At 47.7% G+C, this 19,814-nt stretch overlaps 2 protein-coding genes across 2 annotated transcripts in view; both read right to left on the minus strand.

Moving 5' to 3' along the window:
• Positions 1–6,990, minus strand: part of LOC134934143 (keratin, type I cytoskeletal 9-like) — a 55,406-nt gene extending 48,416 nt beyond the window's left edge. The window contains exon 1 of the mRNA XM_063929643.1: positions 6,815–6,990. The gene's annotated coding sequence lies outside the window, so the exon portion shown is untranslated. The remainder of the gene's footprint in view (positions 1–6,814) is intronic.
• The window catches only part of LOC134934145 (phospholipid scramblase 2-like), a 79,879-nt gene that overhangs the window by 13,315 nt on the left and 46,750 nt on the right, over positions 1–19,814 (minus strand). The window lies entirely within an intron of this gene.

Below are 19,814 nucleotides of genomic sequence, written 5' to 3' on the forward strand. Positions count from 1 at the left end.
TGTAGAGGTGTAATAATGTGGGAGAGGTATGTAGAGGTGTAAATGATGTAGGACAGGTATGTAAAGGTGTAAATGATGTAGGACAGGTATGTAGAGGTGTAATAATGTGGGAGAGTTATGTAGAGGTGTAAATGATGTAGGACAGGTATGTAGAGGTGTAATGATGTGGGACAGGTGTGTAGAGGTGTAATGATGTGGGAGAGGTATGTAGAGGTGTAAATGATGTAGGACAGGTATGTAGAGGTGTAATGATGTAGGACAGGTATGTAGAGGTGTAATGATGTGGGACAGGTGTGTAGAGGTGTAATGATTTGGGAGAGGTATGTAGAGGTGTAAATGATGTAGGACAGGTATGTAGAGGTGTAATGATGTGGGACAGGTATGTAGAGGTGTAATGATGGGGGACAGGTATGTAGAGGTGTAAATGATGTAGGACAGGTATGTAGAGGTGTAATGATGGGGGAGAGGTATGTAGAGGTGTAAATGATGTAGGACAGGTATGTAGAGGTGTAAATGATGTAGGACAGGTATGTAGAGGTGTAATGATGTGGGACAGGTGTGTAGAGGTGTAAATGATGTAGGACAGGTATGTAGAGGTGTAATGATGTGGGACAGGTGTGTAGAGGTGTAATGATGTGGGAGAGGTATGTAGAGGTGTAAATGATGTGGGACAGGTATGTAGAGGTGTAATGATGTAGGACAGGTATGTAGAGGTGTAATGATGTGGGACAGGTGTGTAGAGGTGTAATGATGTGGGAGAGGTATGTAGAGGTGTAAATGATGTAGGACAGGTATGTAGAGGTGTAATGATGTGGGACAGGTATGTAGAGGTGTAATGATGGGGGACAGGTATGTAGAGGTGTAAATGATGTAGGACAGGTATGTAGAGGTGTAATGATGGGGGAGAGGTATGTAGAGGTGTAAATGATGTAGGACAGGTATGTAGAGGTGTAATGATGTGGGACAGGTATGTAGAGGTGTAATGATGTGGGTCAAGTATGTCGAGATGTAATGATGTGGGACAGGTATGTAGAGGTGTAAATAATGTGGGACAGGTATGTAGAGGTGTAATGATGCGGGACAGGTATGTAGAGGTTTAATGATGCGGGACAGGTATGGTGAGGTGTAATGATGTAGGACAGGTGTGTAGAGGTGTAATGATGAGAGACAGGTATGTAGAGGTGTAATGATGCGGGACAGGTATGGTGAGGTGTAATGATGTAGGACAGGTGTGTAGAGTTGTAATGATGTGGGACAGGTATGTAGAGGTGTAAATGATGTGGGACAGGTAGGTAGAGGTGTAATGATGTGGGACAGGTATGTGGAGGTGTAATGATGTGGGACAGGTATGTGGAGGTGTAATGTTGTAGGACAGGTATGTAGAGGTGTAATGATGTAGAACAGGTGTGTAGAGGTGTAATGATGTAGGACAGGTATGTGGAGGTGTAATGATGTGAGACAGGTGTGTAGAGGTGTAAATGATGTGGGACAGGTGTGTAGAGGTGTAGTGATGTGGGACAGGTATGGTGAGGTGTAATGATGTGGGACAGGTATGTAGAGGTGTAATGATGTGAGACAGGTGTGTAGAGGTGTAATGATGTGGGACATGTATGTAGAGGTGTAAATGATGTAGGACAGGTATGTAGAGGTGTAATGATGTGGGACAGGTATGTAGAGGTGTAAATGATGTAGGACAGGTATGTAGAGGTGTAATGATGTAGGACAGGTATGTAGAGGTGTAATGATGTGGGACAGGTATGTAGAGGTGTAATGATGTAGGACAGGTATGTAGAGGTGTAATGATGTAGGACAGGTATGTAGAGGTGTAATGATATGGGACAGGTATGTAGAGGTGTAATGATGTGGAACAGGTATGTGGAGGTGTAATGATGTGGGACAGGTATGTGCAGGTGTAAACAATGTGGGACAGGTATGTAGAGGTGTAATGATGTGGGACAGGTATGTAGAGGTGTAATGATGTGGGACAGGTATGTAGAGGTGTAATGATGTAGGACAGGTATGTAGAGGTGTAATGATGTGGGACAGGTGTGTAGAGGTGTAAATGATGTAGGACAGGTATGTAGAGGTGTAAATGATGTAGGACAGGTATGTAGAGGTGTAATAATGTGGGAGAGTTATGTAGAGGTGTAAATGATGTAGGACAGGTATGTAGAGGTGTAATGATGTGGGACAGGTGTGTAGAGGTGTAATGATGTGGGAGAGGTATGTAGAGGTGTAAATGATGTAGGACAGGTATGTAGAGGTGTAATGATGTAGGACAGGTATGTAGAGGTGTAATGATGTGGGACAGGTGTGTAGAGGTGTAATGATTTGGGAGAGGTATGTAGAGGTGTAAATGATGTAGGACAGGTATGTAGAGGTGTAATGATGTGGGACAGGTATGTAGAGGTGTAATGATGGGGGACAGGTATGTAGAGGTGTAAATGATGTAGGACAGGTATGTAGAGGTGTAATGATGGGGGAGAGGTATGTAGAGGTGTAAATGATGTAGGACAGGTATGTAGAGGTGTAATGATGTGGGACAGGTATGTAGAGGTGTAATGATGCGGGACAGGTATGGTGAGGTGTAATGATGTAGGACAGGTGTGTAGAGTTGTAATGATGTGGGACAGGTATGTAGAGGTGTAATGATGTGGGACAGGTATGTAGAGGTGTAATGATGTAGGACAGGTATGTAGAGGTGTAATGATGTGGGACAGGTATGTAGAGGTGTAATGATGTGGGACAGGTATGTAGAGGTGTAATGATGCGGGACAGGTATGGTGAGGTGTAATGATGTAGGACAGGTGTGTAGAGTTGTAATGATGTGGGACAGGTATGTAGAGGTGTAATGATGTGGGACAGGTATGTAGAGGTGTAATGATGTAGGACAGGTATGTAGAGGTGTAATGATGTGGGACAGGTATGTAGAGGTGTAATGATGTAGGACAGGTATGTAGAGGTGTAATGATGTAGGACAGGTATGTAGAGGTGTAATGATATGGGACAGGTATGTAGAGGTGTAATGATGTGGAACAGGTATGTGGAGGTGTAATGATGTGGGACAGGTATGTGCAGGTGTAAACAATGTGGGACAGGTATGTAGAGGTGTAATGATGTGGGACAGGTATGTAGAGGTGTAATGATGTGGGACAGGTATGTAGAGGTGTAATGATGTAGGACAGGTATGTAGAGGTGTAATGATGTGGGACAGGTGTGTAGAGGTGTAAATGATGTAGGACAGGTATGTAGAGGTGTAAATGATGTAGGACAGGTATGTAGAGGTGTAATAATGTGGGAGAGTTATGTAGAGGTGTAAATGATGTAGGACAGGTATGTAGAGGTGTAATGATGTGGGACAGGTGTGTAGAGGTGTAATGATGTGGGAGAGGTATGTAGAGGTGTAAATGATGTAGGACAGGTATGTAGAGGTGTAATGATGTAGGACAGGTATGTAGAGGTGTAATGATGTGGGACAGGTGTGTAGAGGTGTAATGATTTGGGAGAGGTATGTAGAGGTGTAAATGATGTAGGACAGGTATGTAGAGGTGTAATGATGTGGGACAGGTATGTAGAGGTGTAATGATGGGGGACAGGTATGTAGAGGTGTAAATGATGTAGGACAGGTATGTAGAGGTGTAATGATGGGGGAGAGGTATGTAGAGGTGTAAATGATGTAGGACAGGTATGTAGAGGTGTAATGATGTGGGACAGGTATGTAGAGGTGTAATGATGCGGGACAGGTATGGTGAGGTGTAATGATGTAGGACAGGTGTGTAGAGTTGTAATGATGTGGGACAGGTATGTAGAGGTGTAATGATGTGGGACAGGTATGTAGAGGTGTAATGATGTAGGACAGGTATGTAGAGGTGTAATGATGTGGGACAGGTATGTAGAGGTGTAATGATGTGGGACAGGTATGTAGAGGTGTAATGATGCGGGACAGGTATGGTGAGGTGTAATGATGTAGGACAGGTGTGTAGAGTTGTAATGATGTGGGACAGGTATGTAGAGGTGTAATGATGTGGGACAGGTATGTAGAGGTGTAATGATGTAGGACAGGTATGTAGAGGTGTAATGATGTGGGACAGGTATGTAGAGGTGTAATGATGTGGGACAGGTATGTAGAGGTGTAAATGATGTAGGACAGGTATGTAGAGGTGTAATGATGTAGGACAGGTATGTAGAGGTGTAATGATGTGGGACAGGTATGTAGAGGTGTAATGATGTAGGACAGGTATGTAGAGGTGTAATGATGTAGGACAGGTATGTAGAGGTGTAATGATATGGGACAGGTATGTAGAGGTGTAATGATGTGGAACAGGTATGTGGAGGTGTAAACAATGTGGGACAGGTATGTAGAGGTGTAATGATGTGGGACAGGTATGTAGAGGTGTAATGATGTGGGACAGGTATGTAGAGGTGTAATGATGTAGGACAGGTATGTAGAGGTGTAATGATATGGGACAGGTATGTAGAGGTGTAATGATGTGGGACAGGTATGTAGAGGTGTAATGATGTAGGACAGGTATGTAGAGGTGTAATGATGTGGGACAGGTGTGTAGAGGTGTAAATGATGTAGGACAGGTATGTAGAGGTGTAAATGATGTAGGACAGGTATGTAGAGGTGTAATAATGTGGGAGAGGTATGTAGAGGTGTAAATGATGTAGGACAGGTACGTAAAGGTGTAAATGATGTAGGACAGGTATGTAGAGGTGTAATAATGTGGGAGAGTTATGTAGAGGTGTAAATGATGTAGGACAGGTATGTAGAGGTGTAATGATGTGGGACAGGTGTGTAGAGGTGTAATGATGTGGGAGAGGTATGTAGAGGTGTAAATGATGTAGGACAGGTATGTGGAGGTGTAATGATGTAGGACAGGTATGTAGAGGTGTAATGATGTGGGACAGGTGTGTAGAGGTGTAATGATTTGGGAGAGGTATGTAGAGGTGTAAATGATGTAGGACAGGTATGTAGAGGTGTAATGATGTGGGACAGGTATGTAGAGGTGTAATGATGGGGGACAGGTATGTAGAGGTGTAAATGATGTAGGACAGGTATGTAGAGGTGTAATGATGGGGGAGAGGTATGTAGAGGTGTAAATGATGTAGGACAGGTATGTAGAGGTGTAATGATGTGGGACAGGTATGTAGAGGTGTAATGATGCGGGACAGGTATGGTGAGGTGTAATGATGTAGGACAGGTGTGTAGAGTTGTAATGATGTGGGACAGGTATGTAGAGGTGTAATGATGTGGGACAGGTATGTAGAGGTGTAATGATGTAGGACAGGTATGTAGAGGTGTAATGATGTGGGACAGGTATGTAGAGGTGTAATGATGTGGGACAGGTGTGTAGAGGTGTAATGATTTGGGAAAGGTATGTAGAGGTGTAATGATGTGGGACAGGTATGTAGAGGTGTAATGATGTGGGACAGGTATGTAGAGGTGTAATGATGTGGGACCGGTATGTAGAGGTGTAAATGATGTAGGACAGGTATGTAGAGGTGTAATGATGTAGGACAGGTATGTAGAGGTGTAATGATGTGGGACAGGTATGTAGAGGTGTAATGATGTATGACAGGTATGTAGAGGTGTAATGATGTGGGACAGGTATGTAGAGGTGTAATGATGTGGGACAGGTATGTAGAGGTGTAAATGATGTAGGACAGGTATGTAGAGGTGTAATGATGTGGGACAGGTATGTAGAGGTGTAATGATGTGGGACAGGTATGTAGAGGTGTAATGATGTATGACAGGTATGTAGAGGTATAATGATGTGGGACAGGTATGTAGAGGTGTAATGATGTGGGACAGGTATGTAGAGGTGTAAATGATGTAGGACAGGTATGTAGAGGTGTAATGATGTAGGACAGGTATGTAGAGGTGTAATGATGGGGGATAGGTATGGTTATGTGTTAGTGATGCATTGAGGGGGTCATTCCAAGTTGATTGCTCGCTTCCGTTGTTCGCTGTGTAGCGATCATTTTAAAAAATGGCAAAACTGCGCATGCGTATGCACCGCAATGCGCATGCACGGCGTATGGATACAAAAAGCATCGCTGCTGTGCACTGGTTCTAGCGAAGAATCCATTCGCACAGCCGATCGCAAGGAGATTGACAAGAAGGCGTTTGTGATTGTCAACTGACCGTTTTCTGGGAGTGATTTGGAAAACGCAGGCGTGTCCAGGTGTTTGCAGGGCGGGTGTCTGATGTCAATTCCGGGACCTCCGTCGCTAGATTCATCGCACAGGATAAGTAACTACAGGGCTGGTCTTTTTCTGCACAAAGTGTGTGTGTACCCGCTTGGTTGCACAAGTGATCGCAGCCTTGCAAAGCGAAAATGCACTCCCCCGTGGGCGGCGACTATACGTTTGCATATCAACTCGGAATGACCCGCAGAGTACAGAGCTCTGCATCTGGGTGGTACAGCAGAATCTCCTCTGCAGTGCCTCTGGGAGCATCCTTCTGGCACATGAGACATGCACACCGCAGCCTTATGGAGCATTCTTGCTCTATATCCGGCGATGGCAGACTCACCCCTCCATGGTCAGTACAGGGCACCGGGACACCCAAATACGGTGCTGTTTTATGGTGTGCACATTGCCGCAATGTGTGCGACTGTCATGATGCGAGTTCAAGATTTGCAAACTGTCATCTAATTAACCTCATAGGGTCACACACGAGTCGGTGATATATAATAACAGAGAGACCATGTCACACGACAGTGGTGACACTTGTTGTTACATAGTTGTTACACTGTATGAATGATAAGGAGAGAGGATGAAGAAGACACAGGGGGATAAAGCCACATACCTGCAGGCAGTGAGATGACACAAAGATCTCTTGCTTCAGACTCCCAGATCAGGATCTATGGGCAGAATATGATAAATACTGCGTTGACTCTGATGTCCCCTCTGTAACCACTCCCTGAGAGACCAGCGTCCTCCTCTCTTAACTATTTCCTGCACAATATAACCCTGTCCCCCTCCCTCCTATCCACAGGGAAGTGTTATCCATCACGTTACTTGTTGAACAAGTTCCAAGTCCCAACTTCATCACAGAGCAGCCTGGAACCGTGCCAAAAATTACTGCTTAGGTCTATAACTTAAAGTGGAAGTACAAAAAACTAGAGACATATACAATAGACCTCCAGATGCTGCAACAGTGTCTCAGAGATAAACAGGATATGTAGTATGCAAATCAGCCCTGGGGGAAAACACCTGGAAACCCCCCTCTTCTGACGGTGAATGATAATAATTGTGTTGCACAATGTTGGGGTGTGGGTAAATCAATTAAGGTATGTGACTACGAGAATGTGGGGATTATTAGAAGTGTGACAAGAACATCTTACAGTACACGGTGCATATGTATGTGGCTCAGCATATTAATATGACACGTAACCTTGTTTATCTCTATGGGTGGTGGATTGCAACACAGCCAGCATAGAGAAAAAGTGATCTGAGCAAAGGGCCAAATTGTGGCTCCTAGACCACTGGGTCAGAGCATCTCCAACATGCCAGGTGCTATGGAGTGTTCCCAATATGCAGTGGTTAGTACCCTACCAAAAGTGTTCCAAGGATGAACGTCCCGTGAACCAGCGACAAGGTCATGGGTGCCTAAGGCTTATTGATGCGTTTGGGGATCGAAGGCTAGCCTGTCTTCTCCAATCCCACAGAAGATCTACAGTAGCACAGCTTGCTGAGACAGTTAATGCTGGTTTATGATACCAAATGCCCGAGTGCCCATGGTGACCCCTGTCCACTAATGAAAGGCACCTACAATGGGCACGTGAGCATCAGAAATGCACCATGGAGCAATGGAAGAAGGTGTCCTGGCCTGATGAAGTAGGGTTTTCTTTTACATAGTTGGGTGCATGTGTATGGTTTACCTGGAGAAGAGATAGCACCAGGATGTACTATGGGAGGAAGGCAACTTGACATAGTCAATGTGAAGCTCTGGGCAATGTTCTGCTGGAAAATCTTAGGGCCCCATACATCTAACCCCCATCCCGACCAAAAATGTTGCTCGGCCTTTAATGATCTGAGACCATATTTGGTCATGTTCAGGAAATCAAGCTATATAAACATGTTTTTTAAACAGATCAGAAAATCGGAACATTGCGGCAATATGTTGATAATGTATGGGCATCTTTAGGTTCCTGCATTCATGTGGATATTACTTTGACACGTACCACCTACCTAAACAAAGTGCACTTCTTCATGGCAATGGTATTCACTGGACAAGGTCTGGATTAGGCCTCCAAATTCCCAAGATATCAATAGAATCGAGCTGGAAAAACAAGTCTGAGCCACAGAAGCCACACCTCACAAATCACAAGACTTAATGGATCTGCTGCTTACATCCTGGTGCCACATGTCAGAGAAAGATAAATACAAATACATTGCAGATACCAGGCAGATACTAGGCGCTCAGTCTGTAACCCAACTGCAGCTTGTCAATATATATATATAGAGAGAGAGAGAGAGAGAGAGAGAGAGAAAGATCCTGACTGACCGTCAATTGGTGTGGCTCCCCTTGGGTGAAGGAGAGCAAGAAGCAGTGAGGGTTGTAGAGCGAGAGGCAGTGGGACAGGAGAACAAGAAAAGGGGGGAAGAGAGTAGATCACTTCCTGCAAAAGGTGAAGGGTCACTCAAGTATGGTGTATAATTTAAGTTAACGGGAGATGAAGTACATGGAAACAGCAAATATATAGGGGTATATGCAATTGCCGGCGAATCGCGGCAATATTTCGCCCGTCTTTTAATTCGACACAATTCGACCGTCGAATTCCGGCAGGTGGGTGCCGAAATTCAACATATTCAATAAAAAAACGGATTCGACAGTCTCGCTGTCGAAAAACCGTCCGATTTGACGGATTTTGATTAGATTTTAAAAAATGATTAACAAACGGGGAAAAACTGGAAAAAAATTAAAAAAAATTGCGTGGGGTCCCCCCTCCTAAGCATAACCAGCCTTGGGCTCTTCGAGGCGGTCCTGGATCTAAAAATCCGGGGGAAATACTGACAGGGGATCCCCCGTACTTTTAAAACCAGCATCGGGCTCTGCGCCTGGTGCTGGTGCAAAAAATACGGGGGACAAAAAGAGTAATGGTCCCCGTATTTTTTACACCAGCATCGGGCTCCACTAGCTGGGTAGATAATGTCACAGCCGGGGGTCAATTTTATACAGCGCCCTGCGGCCGTGGCATTAAATACGCAACTAGTCACCTCTGGCCGGGGTACCCTGGAGGAGTGGGGACCCCTTCAATCAAGGGGTCCCCCCCCTCCAGCCACCCAAGGGCCAGGGGTGAAGCCCGAGGCTGTCCCTCCCCATCCAAGGGCTGCGGATGGGGGGCTGATAGCCTTTTGAAGAATGAAAGAATATTTTTTTTCCGTAGTACTACAAGTCCCAGCAAGCCTCCCCCGCAAGCTGGTACTTGGAGAACCACAAGTACCAGCATGCGGGAGAAAAACGAGCCCGCTGGTACATGTAGTTCTACTGGAAAAAAAATACCCATATAAAAACAGGACACGCACACCATGAAAGTAAAAGTTTATTTCATACATGCCGACACATACATACTTACCTATGTTGAACCGCCGACTGCCACGTCTCCAATGTCGCCGACGATCATGCTGTAACTGCTGGTGCTGAGGAGAATAATCCACCTCCTTCTCTACCCCGTCCCACCTCTGATGCTGCCGTGCTCAGTGCCGTAACTGCTGGTGCTGAGGAGAATAATTTGCATCCTTCTCTGTCACGTCCTGCCTCTGATGATGCCCTGCTCAGTGCTGTAACTGCAGGTGCTGAGGAGAATAATCCGCCTCCTTCTCTGTCACGTCCTGCCTCTGATGCTGCCCTGCTCAGTGCTGTAACTGCTGGTGCTGAGGAGAATAATCCACCTCCTTCTCTGCCCCGTCCCGCCTCTGATGCTGCCCTGCTCAGTGCTGTAACTGCTGGTGCTGAGGAGAATAATCCACCTCCTCCTCTGCCCTGTCCTGCCTCTGATGATGCCCTGCTTAGTGCTGTAACTGCTGGTGCTGAGGAGAATAATTTGCCTCCTTCTCTGTCACGTCCTGCCTCTGATGATGCCCTGCTCAGTGCTGTAACTGCTGGTGCTGAGGAGAATAATCCACCTCCTCCTCTGCCCTGTCCCGCCTCTGATGCTGCCCTGCTCAGTGCTGTACATGCTGGTGCTGAGGAGAATAATCCTCCTCCTTCTCTGTCCCGTCCCGCCTCTGATGCTGCCCTGCTCAGTGCTGTAACTGCTGGTGCTGAGTAGAATAATCTGCCTCCTTTTCTGCCCCGTCCCGCCTATGACACTGCCCTGCTCAGTGCTGTATTTGCTGGTGCTGAGTAGAATAATCAGCCTCCTTTCCAGCCCCGTCCTGCCTCTGATGCTGCCCTGCTCAGTGCTGTAACTGCTGGTGCGGAGGAGAATAATCCACCTCCTCCTCTGCCCTGTCCCGTCTCTGATGCTGTCCTGCTCAGTGCTGTAACTGCTGGTGCTGAGGAGAATAATCCGCCTCCTTCTCTTCCCGGTCCCGACTCTGATGCTGCCCTGCTCAGTGCTGTACATGCTGGTGCTGAGAAGAATAATCCGCCTCCTTCCCTGCCCCGTCCCGCCTCTGATGCTGCCATGCTCAGTGCTGTAACTGCTGGTGATGAGGGGAATAATCTGCCTCCTTTCCTGCCCCGTCCCGCCTCTGCTGCTGCCCTGCTCAGTGCCGTTACTGCTGGTGCTGCGGAGAATAATCCGCCTAATTTCCTGCACCCTCCCTCCTCTGATGCTGCCCTGCTCAGTGCTGTAACTGCTGGTGCTGAGGAGAATAATTTGCCTCCTTCTCTGCCCCGGCCCACCTCTGATGCTGCCCTGCTCAGTGCTGAAACTGCTGGTGCTGAGGAGAATAATCTGCCTCCTCCTCTGCCCCGTCCTGCCTCTGATGCTGCCCTGCTCAGTGCTGTACATGCTGGTGCTGAGGAGACTAATGCGCCTCCTTCTCTGTCCTGTCCTGCATCTGATGCTGCCCTGCTCAGTGCTGTAACTGCTAGTGCTGAGGAGAATAATCCGCCTCCTTCTCTGCCCCGTCCCGCCTCTGAAGCTGCCCTGCTCAGTGCTGTAACTGCTGGTGCTCAGGAGAATTATCCGCCTCCTTCTCTGCTCGGTCCCGCCTCTGATGCTGCCCTGCTCAGTGCTGTAACTGCTGGTGCTGAGGAGAATAATCCACCTCCTTCTCTGCCCCGTCCCGCCTCTGATGCTGCCCTGCTCAGTGCTGTACATGCTGGTGCTGAGGAGAATAATCCGCCTCCTTCCCTGTCCCGTCCCGCCTCTGATGCTGCCCTGCTCAGTGCTGTAACTGCTGGTGCTGAGTAGAATAATCTGCCTCCTTTTCTGCCCCGTCCCGCCTATGACACTGCCCTGCTCAGTGCTGTATTTGCTGGTGCTGAGTAGAATAATCAGCCTCCTTTCCAGCCCCGTCCCACCTCTGATGCTGCCCTGCTCAGTGCTGTAACTGCTGGTGCGGAGGAGAATAATCCACCTCCTCCTCTGCCCTGTCCCGTCTCTGATGCTGTCCTGCTCAGTGCTGTAACTGCTGGTGCTGAGGAGAATAATCCGCCTCCTTCTCTTCCCGGTCCCGACTCTGATGCTGCCCTGCTCAGTGCTGTACATGCTGGTGCTGAGAAGAATAATCCGCCTCCTTCCCTGCCCCGTCCCGCCTCTGATGCTGCCATGCTCAGTGCTGTAACTGCTGGTGATGAGGGGAATAATCTGCCTCCTTTCCTGCCCCGTCCCGCCTCTGCTGCTGCCCTGCTCAGTGCCGTTACTGCTGGTGCTGCGGAGAATAATCCGCCTAATTTCCTGCACCCTCCCTCCTCTGATGCTGCCCTGCTCAGTGCTGTAACTGCTGGTGCTGAGGAGAATAATTTGCCTCCTTCTCTGCCCCGGCCCACCTCTGATGCTGCCCTGCTCAGTGCTGAAACTGCTGGTGCTGAGGAGAATAATCTGCCTCCTCCTCTGCCCCGTCCTGCCTCTGATGCTGCCCTGCTCAGTGCTGTACATGCTGGTGCTCAGGAGAATTATCCGCCTCCTTCTCTGCTCGGTCCCGCCTCTGATGCTGCCCTGCTCAGTGCTGTAACTGCTGGTGCTGAGGAGAATAATCTGCCTCCTTCTCTGCCCCATCCCGCCTCTGATGCTGCCCTGCTCAGTGCTATAAATGCTGGTGCTGAGGAGAATAATCTGCCTCCTTCTCTGCCCCGTCCTGCCTCTGATGCTGCCCTGCTCAGTGCTGTAACTGCTGGTGCTGAGGAGAATAATCCTCTCCTTCTCTGCCCCGTCCCGCCTCTGATGCTGCCCTGCTCAGTGCTGTACATTCTTGTGCTGAGGAGAATAATCCGCCTCCTTCTCTGCCCCATCCCGCCTCTGATGCTGTCCTGCTCAGTGCTGTAACTGCTGGTGCTGAGGAGAATAATCCACCTCCTTCTCTGCCCCGTCCCGCCTCTGATGCTGCCCTGCTCAGTGCTGTAACTGCTGGAGCTGAGGAGAATAATCCACCTCCTTCTCTGCCCTGTCCCGCCTCTGATGCTGCCCTGGTCAGTGCTTTACATGCTGGTGCTGAGGAGAATAATCCACCTCCTTCTCTGCCCCGTCCCGCCTCTGATGCTGCCGTGCTCAGTGCTGTACATGCTGGTGCTGAGGAGAATAATCCACCTCCTTCTCTGCCCCGTCCCGCCTTTGATGCTGCCCAGCTCAGTGCTGAACATGCTGGTGCTGAGGAGAATAATCCACCTCCTTCTCTGCCCCGTCCCGCCTTTGATGCTGCCCTGCTCATTGCTGAACATGCTGGTGCTGAGGAGAATAATCCACCTCCTCTGCTCCATCCGGCCTTTGATGCTGCCCTGCTCAGTGCTGTACATGCGGGTGCTGAGGAGAATAATCTGTCTCCTTCTCTGCCCCATCCCGCCTCTGATGCTGCCCTGCTCAGTGCTGAACATGCTGGTGCTGAGGAGAATAATCCGCCTCCTCTGCTCCATCCAGCCTCTGATGCTGTCCTGCTCAGTGCTGTACATGCCGGTGCTGAGGAGAATAATCCCCCTCCTTCCCTGCCCCATCCCCCATCTGATGCTGTCCTGCTCAGTGCCGTAACTGCTGGTGCTGAGGAGAATAATCCGACTCCTTCTCTGCCCCGTCCTACCTCTGATGCTGCCCTGCTCAGTGCTGTAACTGCTGGTGCTGAGGAGAATAATCCGTCTCCTCCTCTGCCCTGTCCTGGCTGTGATGCTGCCCTGCTCAGTGCTGTGAATGCTGGTGCGGAGGAGAATAATCCGCCTCCTTCTCTGCCCCGTCCGGCCTCTGATGCTGCCCTGCTCAGTGCTGTAATATAAGAAAAGAAATACCCAAAGGTGTTTCTACTCCCAGGCGCTTGATGCGAGGTTCACCACAGCAGCTATATATAAACAGGGGTTGGTCAGACCCCGAGTGATACAAACAATGGGGAAAGATATTAGCGCTTAATGGTCACAAATGCAAAGGTGTGTCACATTCAAATCACAATTTATTGTAAAGGTAAAATGCAATGCATATTGGTGGTTAATACCACATAAAAACACTTAGATAAAAGAAATTGTGTAGCTCCCAATACTGGTTTAGCCTATTGGAAATTGTTAGCAAGCATGGACCTGTTCCTATGAAAGTCCCCTTAAATGGAAAAGTTCAATATCCTATTCGTGGATTGAATAATTACCACCAACGTATCTCGAGGCAATTAAGCGAATCTGCGTCCGCAAGAGTGCTGCTCCTCGGTGGGTGGTAAATGATGGCTTTCCATGGTAAGTAGGAAGATCCTTGTATCCAAAGGAATGTTCAACGGGGACTTGGTCCAGGTCCAGAGGTTCCAAAGGTGTGGGAGTATACACAAGTTCCCTAAGTTTTACTGAGAGGTGGAAAACATGGGATATATCCCATTCATTATACCTATAGTTATAGTCTATCAGCCATCAATCATTATTCCAGGTATTTGAAGAATCCAACCTGGACATATCAAACAGCGGTCATGTGACTGGTTTTTATTAAATAAGTTTTCCTAAATTTTAAGTATAATGATATACAAAATGTATGAATTATATTGCTATTAATTATTAATATATTATTTCTCCGATGTCTGTCATTATTTGGTCATTTTATACAAACAGGTGGTCACAGTCAATCACATATGCTAATGAGCAACCATATTGGTAGGGTATATAAATCACCATCAGCAGGACTTCCAGCACCTTGAAAAAGTTGCTTGAATGCAACGAAACGCGTCGGTGAGACCTGCTTGCTTGTGTATACTCCCACACCTTTGGAACCTCTGGACCTGGACCAAGTCCCCGTTGAACATTCCTTTGGATACAAGGATCTTCCTACTTACCGTGGAAAGCCATCATTTACCACCCACCGAGGAGCAGCACTCTTGCGGACGCAGATTCGCTTAATTGCCTCGAGATACGTTGGTGGTAATTATTCAATCCACGAATAGGTGTTATGATTCCAGTACTTCTGACCAGAGGAGATCTTATGACAAAGGCCAGAGTACTGGAAGGGAATGCTGGTTACAGGAGCAGGAAAGCCTAGTAACCCCTGGCGCCCTAACTCCGTTGTCTCGCCCGTGTTATCAGAAATCCCCTGCGAGACTATGGTTGCTTGAGCCCATGGCAGCCGCGTTTGAAGGGCGGATTACGTCTGCCCAACTCCGATGCCCCCTCAGGTCTTAATGGGAGACAAAGGGAAATCCGAGACAGGGTGATAACAAGGGGCCCTCTGACTAAGCAACCAGGCCAGGGGCTACAAGCTAACTAACTTAAACAGAAGTATGTGCGGACAAACCGCCAGGGAAAAGGACAACCAAAAATCCACTAATCCGTAACTCCTATCCAGCACCGCTGGATACCAGAGTGGATTTGTGGGAGCGGAATCCTCCGCAAAAAGCTCCGAAACACAATATAACCAAATAATAAATAGTAAGCGGTCAAGCCGCAACACACGGCTACGCCGCGACTCACGAACACCACAGGATGTTAAAGGTGCTCGGTCTGGACTCCAGGAAAAGATGACAACTTCCGAGTACTGGACCACTGAGGACAGGAACGACCGGATAGAACAGGACTGGAAAACTCTCTGCAACTGACACAGCAAACAGGAAGCTATAACCGGCGTCTGTGAGAAGTCCTGAGAGTGCTTTTAAATGGAAGCCCTCCAATCAGGTGCCAGACAGGGCTAATTACAACATGCCGTGCAGCTGCATGCTACACGGCCAGGAACCAGTGAGGTGATTAACTTAGACCCAGCAACGGGGAACGCGGTCCGACAGTGGCGTCCCCGTTGCTAAGGTCTGTGCGGCTCCGTGCGCCCGGCGTCTAGCGTTGCTAGGGAGCCGGCGGCTGTCCGCATGCGGCGTCCCTAGTTGCTAGGCGCCGGGCCGCACTGACGAGCGGACCCTCGGCGCCTAACAGTACCCCCCCCTTGAGGAGGGGTCAAGGAACCCCTAAGGCCAGGTTTCTGAGGAAATTCTCGAAAAAATGCCCTCTTGAGCCTCGGGGCATGGAGATCCTTATCCAGGACCCAAGACCTTTCTTCTGGACCATAACCTCTCCAATGTACCAGAAAATAAAGCCGACCCCGGGACAACTTGGAATCGAGAACCTTCTCCACCAAGAACTCCTGCTGACCTTGTACATCTACTGGTGATTTCCCCTGAGAGACCTTTCGAGGAAATCTACTGGAAGAAACGTATGGTTTCAACAAGGAGCAATGGAACGTATTTCCAATCCGGAGAGTTCTTGGTAAACGTAACCGGAAAGCAACTGGATTGATTTTTTTTATAATATGAAATGGTCCAATAAATTTGGGGCCCAATCTGGCTGAGGTTTGTCGAAGTTTAATGTTGCGAGTCGACAACCATACCCTATCTCCTACTTTAAAAGTGCAAGGCCGCCGGAGCCTGTCAGAAAAATTTTTCTCCCGAAATGCCGCTTTTCTGAGAGCAAGGTGCACTTTTCTCCAAATGAGTCTGAGATGAGAGGTCAAGGTCAGCGAGGAGACAGAGGAATGTTGAAAAAAGGAATTAGCCCTGGGGTGAAAACCGAAAACTGTAAAAAATGGAGACACATTGGTGGAGGAATGACAGGCATTGTTGTAAGCAAACTCCGCCAAAGGAAGAAACTCGGACCAATCATTTTGGAGTTTGGCCGAGTACAAACGCAAATACTGTTTTAATGATTGATTAACTCGCTCAGTCTGCCCGTTGGATTGGGGATGGTAGCCGGACGTTAAAGACAATTTCATCTTTAATGAGGCACAAAAAGACTTCCAAAATTGTGCAATGAATTGTGGACCCCGATCAGAAACAATATCAGTGGGTAATACATGGAGTCTGAAAACATGGCGGAGGAACAAAACTGCCAATCCCTGGGCAGATGGCAGTCGGGGAAGAGCAATGAAATGGGCCATCTTGCTAAAACGGTCCACTACTACCCATATGACTCGGCATCCGGCTGACAGAGGGAGGTCTACCACAAAATCCATGGAAATATGAGACCATGGCCTGAGAGGAACATTTAAGGGCATAAGTTGACCGATAGGCAAGGAACGGGGAACTTTATGCTGTGCACAGACTTGACAAGAAAAAACAAACTCCTTAATGTCTTTGGAAAGACCAGGCCACCATACTGAGCGGGAGACTAATTCCAAAGTCTTAGAGATCCCCGGATGCCCGGCAACTTTGCTATCATGAAACTCAGTCAAAACAGTTGCTCTCAAAAACTCAGGGACATAAAGACGACCAGCAGGAGTATTTCCAGGAGCTTGATGTTGAAGCTGCTTTAACTGGGTGAATAAATCTTGTGTGAGACCTGCCCGAATGACTGAAGACGGAAGTATGGGAGTAACAGGACTGTTATCATGAACTGGAAGAAAACTGCGTGACAGGGCATCCGCCTTGGTATTCTTGGAACCTGGCCTGAAGGTGATAAAAAACTTGAAACGAGTAAAAAATAAAGCCCAACGAGCCTGCCGGGCATTCAGCCGTTTAGCAGATTCGATGTACTGAAGATTTTTGTGATCAGTCAAAACTGAAATGGTATGTGGTGCTCCCTCAAGCCAATGCCTCCACTCCTCGAAAGCCCATTTAATAGCCAGTAATTCCCGGTTACCAACATCGTAGTTGGATTCAGCAGAAGAGAATTTCCTGGACATAAAGGCACAAGGATGTAATTCTAGAGAGTCCGGATCCTTCTGAGACAGGATAGCCCCTACTCCAACCTCCGAGGCATCAACCTCAACAATGAAAGGCAATTCTGGGTTGGGATGTCTGAGGACTGGGGCTGAGATGAAGGCTTGTTTCAAGGCCTGAAAAGATACTTCAGCTTCACGTGACCAGTTGGTTGGATCCGCTCCCTTCTTAGTCAGTGCCACAATGGGAGCAACCAGGTCGGAAAAAGAATGAATAAATCTTCTATAATAATTCGCAAACCCTAAAAAGCACTGAATTGCTTTTAAGTTGGTGGGTTGCGCCCAACTAAGGATGGCTTGGAGCTTCTTTGGTTCCATACAGAATCCCCGAGGGGAAATAATGTACCCTAAAAAGGATACCTCCGTGACATGAAATTCACACTTCTCCAGCTTGGCATATAGGTGATTTTCACGTAATTTTTGAAGAACCTGACGCACCTGGGTAACATGTTGTTCAATAGAGTCAGAATAGATCAAGATATCGTCTAAGTAGACGACTACGAATCTTCCAAGAAAATCACGGAGCACATCGTTAATGAGATCCTGGAAAACTGCCGGAGCGTTAGATAGGCCGAATGGCATAACCAGATACTCGTAGTGACCCGATTGAGTACTGAATGCCGTTTTCCACTCATCTCCTGACTTGATTCGGATGAGGTTATACGCTCCTCTCAGGTCAATCTTAGAAAAAATCACAGCCGAACGTAGCTGATCAAAGAGGACAGAAATCAGCGGCAAAGGGTAAGTATTCTTTACTGAGATCTTATTTAAGGCTCTAAAGTCAATGCAGGGTCTGAGTGATCCATCTTTCTTCTCCACAAAGAAGAAGCCTGCACTTAAAGGGGATTTAGATGGCCTGATAAATCCTTTCCCTAAGCTCTCTTTAACATACTCATTCATGGCCACAGTTTCTGGTCCGGACAATGCATATAACCTTCCCTTTGGCAATGTGGCACCAGCAATTAGCTCAATAGCATAATCATAAGGCCGGTGGGGAGGCAAAATGTCCGCATTGCCCTTGGAAAATACATCAACAAAATCCTGGTATTCCACAGGAATGGGTGCGGGAATGACAGCAGCAATTCTGAGGGGAAGCATAATACATTCCTTATTACAGATGGTACCCCATTGTGAGATCTCCCCCGACTGCCAATCAATGATGGGATTATGAAAGGCCAGCCAAGGGTGACCCAGAACCACTGGAACTGCTGGGCAATGGGTAAGGAAAAATTCAATTTTTTCGGAATGAAGAGCTCCTACCGAAAGTAGAACAGGGGGTGTACAGAGGGAAATAACCCCATTGGATAAGGGACTCCCATCCAAACCATGCATTGTGATATGCCTACCCAAGGTTAACTGAGGAATACCTAAGGCCTTGGCCCACGTTAAGTCCATAAAGTTCCCTGCAGCTCCACTGTCAACGAAAGCCGACACCGAAGAACAGAGGCTGCCAAAGGAAACTTTAGCTGGGACTAACAGGGAATTATTCGAGGAGATAAGCTGCAGACCAAAGTGAACCCCCTCACAATTCACTTGGTCGAGGCGTTTCCCGACTTGTTCGGACAATTACGGGCAAAATGTCCTTTACCCCCACAGTACAAACAAAGACCAGAATTTTGCCTTCTGGTTCTTTCTTCAGGAGACAGCTTGGAGAGACCCATCTGCATGGGCTCCTCTATGTCCACAGGAATGGAAAAAACACAAGGGGTAGACCCGACAGGTGCTCCTTTTTCAGCCCTCCGCTCTCTGAGACGACGATCAATCTTAATAGAAAGCTCCATGAGTTTATCGAGAGTCTCAGGAGCGGGATACTGAAGGAGACTGTCTTTTATAGACTTAGATAAGCCGAGGCGAAACTGACTGCGCAGGGCTGGGTCATTCCATCCACAGTCGTTCGACCAACGGCGAAACTCCGTACAATAAATCTCTGCGGGATTCCTACCCTGTCTGAGAGCACGTAACTGACTCTCGGCGGATGCCTCTCTATCAGGGTCATCATACAATAGCCCTAAATACCCCAGAAAGGCGTCTACAGACAACAATGCCGGATCCTCTGTTCTTAAACCAAAAGCCCAGGTCTGGGGATCCCCCTGAAGTAAAGAAATAATAATTCCGACCCGCTGAGATTCCGTACCTGAGGAGACTGGTCTTAAACGAAAATAAAGTTTACAGGACTCTTTAAAATTAAAAAACTGCTTTCTACTATCACCAGAAAAACGGTCAGGCAAATGCATTTTCGGTTCAGGAACGACCCTCGGGGAAGTCCGTAAAAGATCTTCCTGTGACCTCACACGAAGGGAAAGATCCTGAACCATCTGAGTAAGTTCTTGAATCTGGCTAACTAGAAGCTGGCCAGGATTTGGCCCTAAACCAGTGGGATTCATGAGGCCGACAACCCTTCTAAACTGAATGAGGGAAAAAATCAAACCCTGTTTAATTTTAAGTTTTTGTCTGGCCGGTTATAATGTTATGATTCCAGTACTTCTGACCAGAGGAGATCTTATGACAAAGGCCAGAGTACTGGAAGGGAATGCTGGTTACGGG

This window comes from Pseudophryne corroboree, chromosome 6, assembly GCF_028390025.1.
Source record: "Pseudophryne corroboree isolate aPseCor3 chromosome 6, aPseCor3.hap2, whole genome shotgun sequence".
Classification (NCBI taxonomy): domain Eukaryota; kingdom Metazoa; phylum Chordata; class Amphibia; order Anura; family Myobatrachidae; genus Pseudophryne; species Pseudophryne corroboree.